This window comes from Salvelinus namaycush, chromosome 8 (genome assembly GCF_016432855.1).
Source record: "Salvelinus namaycush isolate Seneca chromosome 8, SaNama_1.0, whole genome shotgun sequence".
In the NCBI taxonomy this organism is placed as follows: Eukaryota; Metazoa; Chordata; class Actinopteri; order Salmoniformes; family Salmonidae; genus Salvelinus; species Salvelinus namaycush.
This window is the reverse complement of record NC_052314.1, coordinates 47,517,477-47,529,855: the sequence shown is the minus strand read 5'-3', so window position 1 is coordinate 47,529,855 and position 12,379 is coordinate 47,517,477.

The following is a 12,379-nucleotide window of genomic DNA, read 5'->3' as shown; positions in this document are numbered from 1 at the left end:
ACTGTAATATCCTATGCTTCACGGAATCGTGGCTGAATGACGACATGGATATTCAGCTAGCAGGATACACATTGCACCGGCAGGATAGAACAGCACACTACGGTAAGACGAGGGGGGGGGGGGGGGGGGGGGCGGTCTGTGCATATTTGTAAACACCAGCTGGTGCACAAAATCTAAGGAAGTCTCTAGATTTTGCTCGCCTGAAGTAGAGTATATTGTGATAAATTGCAGGCCACACTACTTTTTGTGGCTGTTTATTTACCACCACAGACAGATGCTGGCACTAAGAACGCACTCAGTCAGCTGTATAAGGAAATAAGCAAACAGGAAACCACTCAGCCAGAGGCGGCGCTCCTAGTGTCCGGAGACTTTAATGCAGGGAAACTTAAATCAGTTCTACCAAATCTTTATCAACATGTTAAATGTGCAACCAGAGGGAAGAAAATTCTAGATCACCTCTACTCCACACACAGAGATGCGTACAAAGCTCTCCCTCGCCCTCCATTTGGTAAATCCGACCACAACTCTATCCTCCTGATTCCTGCTTACAAGCAAAAATTAAAGCAGGAAGCACCAGTGACTCGCTCTATAAAAAAAGGTTCAGATGAAGCAGATGCTAAACTACAGGACTGCTTTGCTATCACAGACTGGAACATGTTCCGGGATTCTTCCGATGACATTGAGGAATACACCACATCAGTCACTGGTTTTATCAATAAGTGCATCGAGGACGTTGTCCCCACAGTGACTGTACGTACATACCCCAACCAGAAGCCATGGATTACAGGCAACATTCGCACTGAGCTAAAGGGTAGAGCTGCCGCTTTCAAGGTGCGGGACTCTAACCCGGAAGCTTACAAGAAATCCCGCTATGCCCTGCGACGAACCATCAAACAGGCAAAGAGTCAATACAGGGCTAAGATTGAATCATACTACACCGGCTCCGACGCTCGTCGAATCTGGCAGGGCTTGCAAACTATCACAGACTACAAAGGGAAGCACAGCCGCGAGCTGCCCAGTGACACGAGCCTACCAGACGAGCTAAATCACTTCTATGCTCGCTTCGAGGCAAGCAACACTGAGGCATGCATGAGAGCATCAGCTGTTCCGGACGACTGTGTGATCAAGCTCTCCGTAGCCGACGTGAGTAAGACCTTTAAACAGGTCAACATACACAAGGCTGCGGGGCCAGACGGATTACCAGGACGTGTGCTCCAGGCATGTGCTGACCAACTGGCAGGTGTCTTCACTGACATTTTCAACATGTCCCTGATTGAGTCTGTAATACCAACATGCTTCAAGCAGGACTCCATAGTCCCTGTGCCCAAGAACACAAAGGCAACCTGCCTAAATGACTACAGACCCGTAGCACTCACGTCCGTAGCCATGACGTGCTTTGAAAGCCTGGTAATGGCTCACATCAACACCATTATCCCAGAAACCCTAGACCCACTCCAATTTGCATACCGCCCAAACAGATCCACAGATGATGCAATCTCTATTGCACTCCACACTGCCCTTTCCCACCTGGACAAAAGGAACAGCTATGTGAGAATGCTGTTCATTGTCTACAGCTCAGCGTTCAACACCATAGTACCCTCAAAGCTCATCACCAAGCTAAGGAACCTTGGACTAAACACCTCCCTCTGCAACTGGATCCTGGACTTCCTGACAGGCCGCCCCCAGGTGGTGAGGGTAGGTAACAACACATCTGCCATGCTGATCCTCAACACTGGAGCTCCCCAGGGGTGCGCGCTCAGTCCCCTCCTGTACTCCCTGTTCACCCACGACTGCATGGCCAGGCACAACTCCAACACCATCATTAAGTTTGCTGACGACACAACAGTGGTAGGCCTGATCACCGACAACGACGAGACAGCCTATAGGGAGGAGGTCAGAGACCTGGCCAGGTGGTGCCAGAATAACAACCTATCCCTCAACGTAACCAAGATTAAGGAGATGATTGTGGACTACAGGAAAAGGAGAACCGAGCACGTCCCCATTCTCATCGACGGGGCTGTAGTGGAGCAGGTTGAGAGCTTCAAATTACTTGGTGTCCACATCAACAAAAAGCTAGATTGGTCCAAACACACCAAGACAGTCGTGAAGAGGGCACGACAAAGCCTATTCCCCCTCAGGAAACTAAAAAGATTTGGCATGGGTCCTGAGATCCTCAAAAGGTTCTACAGCTGCAACATCGAGAGCATCCTGACCTGTTGCATCACTGCCTGGTACGGCAATTGCTCGGCCTCCGACCGCAAGGTACTTCAGAGGGTAGTACGTACGGCCCAGTACATCACTGGGGCAAAGCTGCCTGCCATCCAGGACCTCTACATTTACATTTACATTTAAGTCATTTAGCAGACGCTCTTATCCAGAGCGACTTACAAATTGGTGCATTCACCTCATGATATCCAGTGGAACAGCCACTTTACAATAGTGCATCTAAATTTTTTAGGGGGGGGGGGGGGTTAGAAGGATTACTTTATCCTATCCTAGGTATTCCTTAAAGAGGTGGGGTTTCAGGTGTCTCCGGAAGGTGGTGATTGACTCCGCTGTCCTGGCGTCGTGAGGGAGTTTGTTCCACCATTGGGGTGCCAGAGCAGCGAACAGTTTTGACTGGGCTGAGCGGGAACTGTACTTCCTCAGAGGTAGGGAGGCGAGCAGGCCAGAGGTGGATGAACGCAATGCCCTTGTTTGGGTGTAGGGCCTGATCAGAGCCTGAAGGTACGGAGGTGCCGTTCCCCTCACAGCTCCGTAAGCAAGCACCATGGTCTTGTAGCGGATGCGAGCTTCAACTGGAAGCCAGTGGAGAGAGCGGAGGAGCGGGGTGACGTGAGAGAACTTGGGAAGGTTGAACACCAGACGGGCTGCGGCGTTCTGGATGAGTTGTAGGGGTTTAATGGCACAGGCAGGGAGCCCAGCCAACAGCGAGTTGCAGTAATCCAGACGGGAGATGACAAGTGCCTGGATTAGGACCTGCGCCGCTTCCTGTGTGAGGCAGGGTCGTACTCTGCGGATGTTGTAGAGCATGAACCTACAGGAACGGGCCACCGCCTTGATGTTAGTTGAGAACGATAGGGTGTTGTCCAGGATCACGCCAAGGTTCTTAGCGCTCTGGGAGGAGGACACAATGGAGTTGTCAACCGTGATGGCGAGATCATGGAACGGGCAGTCCTTCCCCGGGAGGAAGAGCAGCTCCGTCTTGCCGAGGTTCAGCTTGAGGTGGTGATCCGTCATCCACACTGATATGTCTGCCAGACATGCAGAGATGCGATTCGCCACCTGGTTATCAGAAGGGGGAAAGGAGAAGATTAATTGTGTGTCGTCTGCATAGCAATGATAGGAGAGACCATGTGAGGTTATGACAGAGCCAAGTGACTTGGTGTATAGCGAGAATAGGAGAGGGCCTAGAACAGAGCCCTGGGGGACACCAGTGGTGAGAGCACGTGGTGAGGAGACAGATTCTCGCCACGCCACCTGGTAGGAGCGACCTGTCAGGTAGGACGCAATCCAAGCGTGGGCCGCGCCGGAGATGCCCAACTCGGAGAGGGTGGAGAGGAGGATCTGATGGTTCACAGTATCAAAGGCAGCCGATAGGTCTAGAAGGATGAGAGCAGAGGAGAGAGAGTTAGCTTTAGCAGTGCGGAGCGCCTCCGTGACACAGAGAAGAGCAGTCTCAGTTGAATGACTAGTCTTGAAACCTGACTGATTTGGATCAAGAAGGTCATTCTGAGAGAGATAGCAGGAGAGCTGGCCAAGGACGGCACGTTCAAGAGTTTTGGAGAGAAAAGAAAGAAGGGATACTGGTCTGTAGTTGACATCGGAGGGATCGAGTGTAGGTTTTTTCAGAAGGGGTGCAACTCTCGCTCTCTTGAAGACGGAAGGGACGTAGCCAGTGGTCAAGGATGAGTTGATGAGCGAGGTGAGGTAAGGGAGAAGGTCTCCGGAAATGGTCTGGAGAAGAGAGGAGGGGATAGGGTCAAGCGGGCAGGTTGTTGGGCGGCCGGCCGTCACAAGACGCGAGATTTCATCTGGGGAGAGAGGGCAGAAAGAGGTCAAAGCACAGGGTAGGGCAGTGTGAGCAGAACCAGCGGTGTCGTTTGACTTAGCAAACGAGGATCGGATGTCGTCAACCTTCTTTTCAAAATGGTTGACGAAGTCATCCGCAGAGAGAGAGGAGGGGGGGGGAGGGGGAGGAGGATTCAGGAGGGAGGAGAAGGTGGCAAAGAGCTTCCTAGGGTTAGAGGCAGATGCTTGGAATTTAGAGTGGTAGAAAGTGGCTTTAGCAGCAGAGACAGAAGAGGAAAATGTAGAGAGGAGGGAGTGAAAGGATGCCAGGTCCGCAGGGAGGCGAGTTTTCCTCCATTTCCGCTCGGCTGCCCGGAGCCCTGTTCTGTGAGCTCGCAATGAGTCGTCGAGCCATGGGGCAGGAGGGGAGGACCGAGCCGGCCTGGAGGATAGGGGACATAGAGAGTCAAAGGATGCAGAAAGGGAGGAGAGGAGGGTTGAGGAGGCAGAATCAGGAGATAGGTTGGAGAAGGTTTGAGCAGAGGGAAGAGATGATAGGATGGAAGAGGAGAGAGTAGCGGGGGAGAGAGAGCGAAGGTTTGGACGGCGCGATACCATCCGAGTAGGGGCAGAGTGGGAAGTGTTGGATGAGAGCGAGAGGGAAAAGGATACAAGGTAGTGGTCGGAGACTTGGAGGGGAGTTGCAATGAGATTAGTGGAAGAACAGCATCTAGTAAAGATGAGGTCAAGCGTATTGCCTGCCTTGTGAGTAGGGGGGGAAGGTGAGAGGGTGAGGTCAAAAGAGGAGAGGAGTGGAAAGAGGGAGGCAGAGAGGAATGAGTCAAAGGTAGACGTGGGGAGGTTAAAGTCACCCAGAACTGTGAGAGGTGAGCCATCCTCAGGGAAGGAACTTATCAAGGCGTCAAGCTCATTGATGAACTCTCCAAGGGAACCTGGAGGGCGATAAATGATAAGGATGTTAAGCTTGAAAGGGCTGGTAACTGTGACAGCATGGAATTCAAAGGAGGCGATAGACAGATGGGTCAGGGGAGAAAGAGAGAATGTCCACTTGGGAGAGATGAGGATCCCAGTGCCACCACCCCGCTGACCAGAAGCTCTCGGGGTGTGCGAGAACACGTGGGCAGACGAGGAGAGAGCAGTAGGAGTAGCAGTGTTATCTGTGGTAATCCATGTTTCCGTCAGTGCCAAGAAGTCGAGGGACTGGAGGGAAGCATAGGCTGAGATGAACTCTGCCTTGTTGGCCGCAGATCGGCAGTTCCAGAGGCTGCCGGAGACCTGGAACTCCACATGGGTCGTGCGCGCTGGGACCACCAGGTTAGGGTGGCAGCGGCCACGCGGTGTGAAGCGTTTGTATGGTCTGTGCAGAGAGGAGAGAACAGGGATAGACAGACACATAGTTGACAGGCTGCAGAAGAGGCTACGCTAATGCAAAGGAGATTGGAATGACAAGTGGACTACACGTCTCGAATGTTCAGAAAGTTAAGCTTACGTAGCAAAAATCTTATTGACTAAAATGATTAAAATGATGCAGTACTGCTGACTGGTGAAGTAGGCTAGCTAGCAGTGGCTGCGTTGTTGACTATGTTTGAAAGTGTTGCTGGCTAGGTAGCCTCGATAACTGGCTAGGTAACCTCGATAACTGGCTAGATAATTACTCTAAACTACACAATTATCTTAGATACAAGGACAGCAAAGACAACTATGTAGCTAGCTAACACTACACTAATCAAATCGTTCCGTTGTACTGTTTCGGTAGAAGTTGGCTAGCTGGCTAGCTAGCAGTGTTGACGGCGAAAATAGCTGGCTAGCTGACTTTGTTTGAAAGTGGAACTGGCTAGGTAACCTCGATAACTGGCTAGATGATTACTCTAAACTGCGCAATTATCTTAGATGCAAAGACAACTATGTAGCTAGCCAACACTACACTAATCAAATCGTTCCGTTGTAATGATTCGGTAGAAGTTGGCTAGCTGGCTAGCTGGCTAGCTAGCAGTGTTGACAACGTTAGAAGATTCGATAATTCGATAATAATCTAAACTACACAATTATCTTTGATACAAAGACGGCTATGTAGCTAGCTAAGAAAAAAAGTGCTAAGATCAAACAAATCAAACCGTTGTACTGTAATGAAATTAAATTAAATGTAATACTACCTGTGGAGCGAAGCGAAACGCGACCACTCGCTCCAACCCGGAAGTCAACTCTACACCAGGCGGTGTCAGAGGAAGGCTTTACAAATTGTCAAAGACCCCAGCCACCCCAGTCATAGACTGTTCTCTCTACTACCACATGGCAAGCGGTACCGGAGTGCCAAGTCTAGGACAAAAAGGCTTCTCAACAGTTTTTACCCCCAAGCCATAAGACTCCTGAACAGGTAACCAAATGGTTACCCGGACTATTTGCATTGTGTGCCCCCCCCAACCCCTCTTTTACGCTGCTGCTACTCTCTGTTTATCATATATGCATAGTAACTTAACAATACATTCATGTACATACACTGCTCAAAAAAATAAAGGGAACACTAAAATAACACATCCTAGATCTGAATGAATGAAATATTCTTATTAAATACTTTTTTCTTTACATAGTTGAATGTGCTGACAACCATATCACACAAAAATGATCAATGGAAATCTAATTTATCAACCCATGGAGGTCTGGATTTGGAGTCACACTCAAAATTAAAGTGGAAAACCACACTACAGGCTGATCCAACTTTGATGTAATGTCCTTAAAACAAGTCAAAATGAGGCTCAGTATTGTGTGTGGCCTCCACGTGCCTGTATGACCTCCCTACAATGCCTGGGCATGCTCCTGATGAGGTGGCGGATGGTCTCCTGAGGGATCTCCTCCCAGACCTGGACTAAAGCATCCGCCAACTCCTGGACAGTCTGTGGTGCAACGTGGCATTGGTGGATGGAGCGAGACATGATGTCCCAGATGTGCTCAATTGGATTCAGGTCTGGGGAACGGGCGGACCAGTCCATAGCATCAATGCCTTCCTCTTGCAGGAACTGCTGACACACTCCAGCGACATGAGGTCTAGCATTGTCTTGCATTAGGAGGAACCCAGGGCCAACCGCACCAGCATATGGTCTCACAAGGGGTCTGAGGATCTCATCTCGGTACCTAATGGCAGTCAGGCTACCTCTGGCGAGCACATGGAGGGCTGTGCGGCCCCCCAAAGAAATGCCACCCCACACCATGACTGACCCACCGCCAAACCGGTCATGCTGGAGGATGTTGCAGGCAGCAGAACGTTCTCCACGGCATCTCCAGACTCTGTCACGTCTGTCACATGTGCTCAGTGTGAACCTGCTTTCATCTGTGAAGAGCACAGGGCGCCAGTGGCGAATTTGCCAATCTTGGTGTTCTCTGGCAAATGCCAAACATCCTGCACGGTGTTGGGCTGTAAGCACAACCCCCACCTGTGGACGTCGGGCCCTCATACCACCCTCATGGAGTCTGTTTCTGACCGTTTGAGCAGACACATGCACATTTGTGGCCTGCTGGAGGTCATTTTGCAGGGCTCTGGCAGTGCTCCTCCTGCTCCTCCTTGCACAAAGGCGGAGGTAGCGGTCCTGCTGCTGGGTTGTTGCCCTCCTACGACTTCCTCCATGTCTCCTGATGTACTGGCCTATCTCCTGGTAGCGCCTCCATGCTCTGGACACTACGCTGACAGACACAGCAAACCTTCTTGCCACAGCTCGCATTGATGTGCCATCCTGGATGAACTGCACTACCTGAGCCACTTGTGTGGGTTGTAGACTCCGTCTCATGCTACCACTAGAGTGAAAGCACCGCCAGCATTCAAAAGTGACCAAAACATCAGCCAGGAAGCATAGGAACTGAGAAGTGGTCTGTGGTCACCACCTGCAGAACCACTCCTTTATTGGGGGTGTCTTGCTAATTGCCTATAATTTCCACCTGTTGTCTATTCCATTTGCACAACAGCATGTGAAATTTATTGTCAATCAGTGTTGCTTCCTAAGTGGACAATTTGATTTCACAGAAGTGTGATTGACTTGGAGTTACATTGTGTTGTTTAAGTGTTCCCTTTATTTTTTTGAGCAGTGTACTACCAAAATTGGCCCAACCAACCAGTGCTCCCGCACATTGGCTAACCGGGCTATCTGCATTGTGTCCCAATACCCGCCAACCCCTCTTTTTACGCTTCTGCTACTCTCTGTTCATCATATATACATTTACATTTACATTTTAGTCATTTAGCAGACGCTCTTATCCAGAGCGACTTACAGTAGAGTGCATACATTTTATTACATTTTTTACATTTTACATACTGAGACAAGGATATCCCTACCGGCCAAACCCTCCCTAACCCGGACGACGCTATGCCAATTGTGCGTCGCCCCACGGACCTCCCGGTTGCGGCCGGCTGCGACAGAGCCTGGGCGCGAACCCAGAGACTCTGGTGGCGCAGCTAGCACTGCGATGCAGTGCCCTAGACCACTGCGCCACCCGGGAGGCGCAGTGGCGCAGCATATAGGCGCAGCCTATATGCATAGGCACTTTAACGATACCTACATGTCCATACTACCTCAATAAGCCTGACTAACAGGTGTATGTATATAGCCTTGCTACTCTTTTTTTAAATGTATTTTTACTGTTGTTTTATTTCTTTACTTACCTACACACACACACCTTTTTTTCCCCTTACCAATGGTTAGAGCCTGTAAGTAAGCATTTCACTGTAAGGTCTACACCTGTTGTATTTGGCGCATGTGACAAATAAACTTTGATTTGATTTGATTTGAGATAAGGTGGGGCGTTACTTAGCAAAGACTTATAGATGACCTGGAGCCAGTGTGTTTGGCGATGAATATGAAGCGAGGGCCAGCCAACGAGAGCATACAGGTCGCAGTGGTGGGTAGTATATGGGGCTTTGGTGACAAAACGGATGGCACTGTGATAGACTGCGAAGGCGCAGGGATGGCGCAGGGATGCAGCTTAAAGTCCAGGGCAGAACTTTGGGACAGAACAGCCCCCACTTCAACATCCGAAGCATCCGCCTCCACCACAAACTGACTTGAAGGTGCCGGATGAACCAGGATCGGAGCCGCGGTGAAGCGGTGTTTAAGGTCCTGGAACGCCTGATCAGCGGCCGTGGACCACGCGAACGGAACCTTGGTAGAGGTGAGGGCAGACAGGGCGGAGGCCAGGGTGCTGTAACCCTGGATATAGCGGTGATAAAAGTTGGCGGACCCCAGGAAAGGTTGCAGCTGCACCCTGGACGTAGGCTGGGGCCAATCTACCACCGCTTTCACATTCTCGGGATCCATCTCGCACTTTCCGCCTTAACGAATAACTGGTTCTCCAGAAGGCGCTGGAGAACCTGCCAGACATGGAGCATGTGTTCTTGGGCAGCGCGGGAGAAGACGAGGATGTTATCAATGTAGACGAAGACGAACCGGTTCAGCATGTCGCGGAGAACGTCATTCACCAGAGTCTGGAACACGGCAGGGGCGTTGGTGAGGTCAAAGGGCACAACCAGATATTCATAGTGGCCGCTGGCCGTGTTGAAGGCGGTCTTCCTCTCGTCCCCCTCTCATATCCGCACCAGGTGGTAGGCGTTACGTAGATCCAGCTTGGAGAACACCATGGCCCCCCAAGGAAATGAGTGGTAGTGGATAACGGTTCCTTATCGTGATGTTGTTGAGTCCCCGGTAGTCAATGCACGGGCGCAGGGTCTTTTCCTTCTTCTTCACGAAGAAGAACATTGAGCCAGCGGGAGAGGAGGGAGCTAGGGAGTCCCCAATGTAGTCCTCCATAGCCTTGGTTTCAGGTCCCGTCAGCAAGTACAGACACCCTGGGGCGGTGTGGTGCTAGGGAGAAGGTCAATCCAGCAGTCATAGGGGCGGTGCGGCGGAAGGGAAGTGGCAGGTTGCGCCGACTTCAGACAGTGCGCGTGGCAGAGCAGACTCCAGCCCATGATGGCACCCGTAGACCAGTTGATAAGTGGGTTGTGTCGCTGGAGACAGGAGAATCCCAAAACCACGGGAATCTGGGGGAATTTGATGAGCAGGAACTGAACGGTTTCACTGTGATTCCCTGACACACGTAGGTTGATGGGAGTGGTGTTATGGGTGACCCGACATATAGAGCGCACGCCCAATGCTCTATTATCCACAGGAATGGAGAAGGGCTGAGTGGGGATGTTCAGCTCGGAAACCAGTGGCATCCAAAAAGCTCTCATCGGCCCCAGAGTCAATGAGGACCCGGAGAAATTTGGCCTGGTTACACCACAGTAGAATGACATGAAAAGGGGTGCGAGTGAGGGAAGCAGAAAAGTTCCCCATATGTCCCACCAGAGTACTCGCTCCTACTGGTGAGCCTGGTCTTTTACCGGGCACGAGGACACAAAATGACCAAAAGTCACGCAATACAGGCAGCTTGTGCTGATCCGGTGTTGCCGTTCCGCCGGCGACAGCCCAGCCCTGCCTAGTTGCATGGGCTTGGAAAACAGTGCCTCGGCCCTGGACGTGCGAGTGAAATTGAATTTCCTCTCCATCCGTCGTTCCCGCAATTGCCCATTTATGCGGATGGTCAAAGCGATGAGGAGTCAAAATCCTTGAGTAAATCCCGAGCCGCAAGCTCGTCCTTAACCTCCTCCAAGACGCGGTGCAGGAACATGTTGAACAGTGCTTCCGGGTTCCACACACTCTCCCGCTGCCAACGTATGGAAATCCACCACAAACCGGAGCTGGATTAGCTTCCTGGCAGCTTTCCTCCCGGAGAACTGGGCATCAAAAACTTTCCTCACCTCTCCCACGAACCCCTCCAGGCTCACGTATATGGACGGCTGCTGTTCCCATACAGCGGTAACCAAGGTGAGAGCCCTTCCAGACATTAGCGTGATGATATAGGCTATTTTGGAGTGATCCAGGGGAAGGAGGAGGGCTGAAACTCGAAAATGAGGGCACACTGAGCTAAAAATGCAGAGAGGTGCTCAGCTCTCCATTGAAGCGTTCCGGAGGAGGTAACCGGGGCTCCCGGGAAGGTGGAGTGGCCGGTGGGGCGGCGCTACTAACCGCCGAGTTGCTGAGGGGCAGTGGGGTTACCACCGTGGCAGGCTGCCCCCCAGACGACCCGCGGAAATGCTCCAGCAGCATGTTCATGGAGCTCAGCCAATGTTTGGACTCCCTCCATCAGCCCACGAAGCTGACTCCGAGGCGGGCTCGGAGTCAGGACAGGCAAGGGTCAAAACCGGGAGGGCAAGAAAAGAGAGGGAGTCTTAACAAATCACATAATGTGTTACATGGACTCACTCTGTAAGAAATAATAGGGTTTGACACCCATTCCTCTGTCCCCCATACATACAACATGTATAAGGTCCCTCAGTCAAGTATTGAATTTCAAGCACAGATTCAATTACAAAGACCAGGGGAGCTTTTCCTCATAAACTTCATAAAGAAGGGCAGCGATTGGTAGATCGATAACAATAACAAATCAGACATTAAATATCTCTTTAAGCATGGTCAAGTAAATGTTTTATCTATTACATTTTTTATTTAACCTAGGCAAGTCTGTTAAGAACAAATTCATATTTACAACGACGGCCTACCAAAAGGCAAAAGGTCTCCCGCGGGACAAAACACACATCACGACAAGAGAGACACAACAACACTACATAAAGAGGGACCTAAGACAACAACATAGCATTTCAGCAACACATGACAACACAGCATGGTATCCACACCACATGACAATAACAATGGTAGCAACACAACATGGAAGCAGCACAACATGGTAGCAGCACAAAACATGGTACAAACATTATTGGGCACAGACAACAGCACAAAGGCAAGAAGGTAGAGACAACAATACATCACGTGAAGCAGCCACAATAATTATGCTGTGGATGATGTATTAAACTACCTAGACACATCAAAGATAGTCTTAAACTGCTCAGGAATGTTACCATGAGGCCATTGGTGATGTAAAAAAAGTTACAGAGTTCAATGGCTGTGATGGGAGAACATGAAGGATAGATCAACAACATTGTAGTGACTCCAAAATAATGGCTTAAATTGCAAATATACAGAATACAAATATTGTATTCTGGTTGGCCCTGTCCGGGGGTATCGTCGGACAGGGCCACAGTGTCTCCCGACCCATCCTGTCTCAGCCTCCAGTATTTATGCTGCAATAGTTTATGTGTCGGGAGGCTAGGATCAGTCTGTTATATCTGGAGTATTTATCCTGTCTTATCCGGTGTCCTGTGTGAATTTAAGTATGCTCCCTCTATCTCTCTCTCTTATTCTCTTTCTCGCTTTCTCTCTTTTCTCTCTTCTCTCGGAGGACATGAGCCCTAGGACCATGCCTCAGG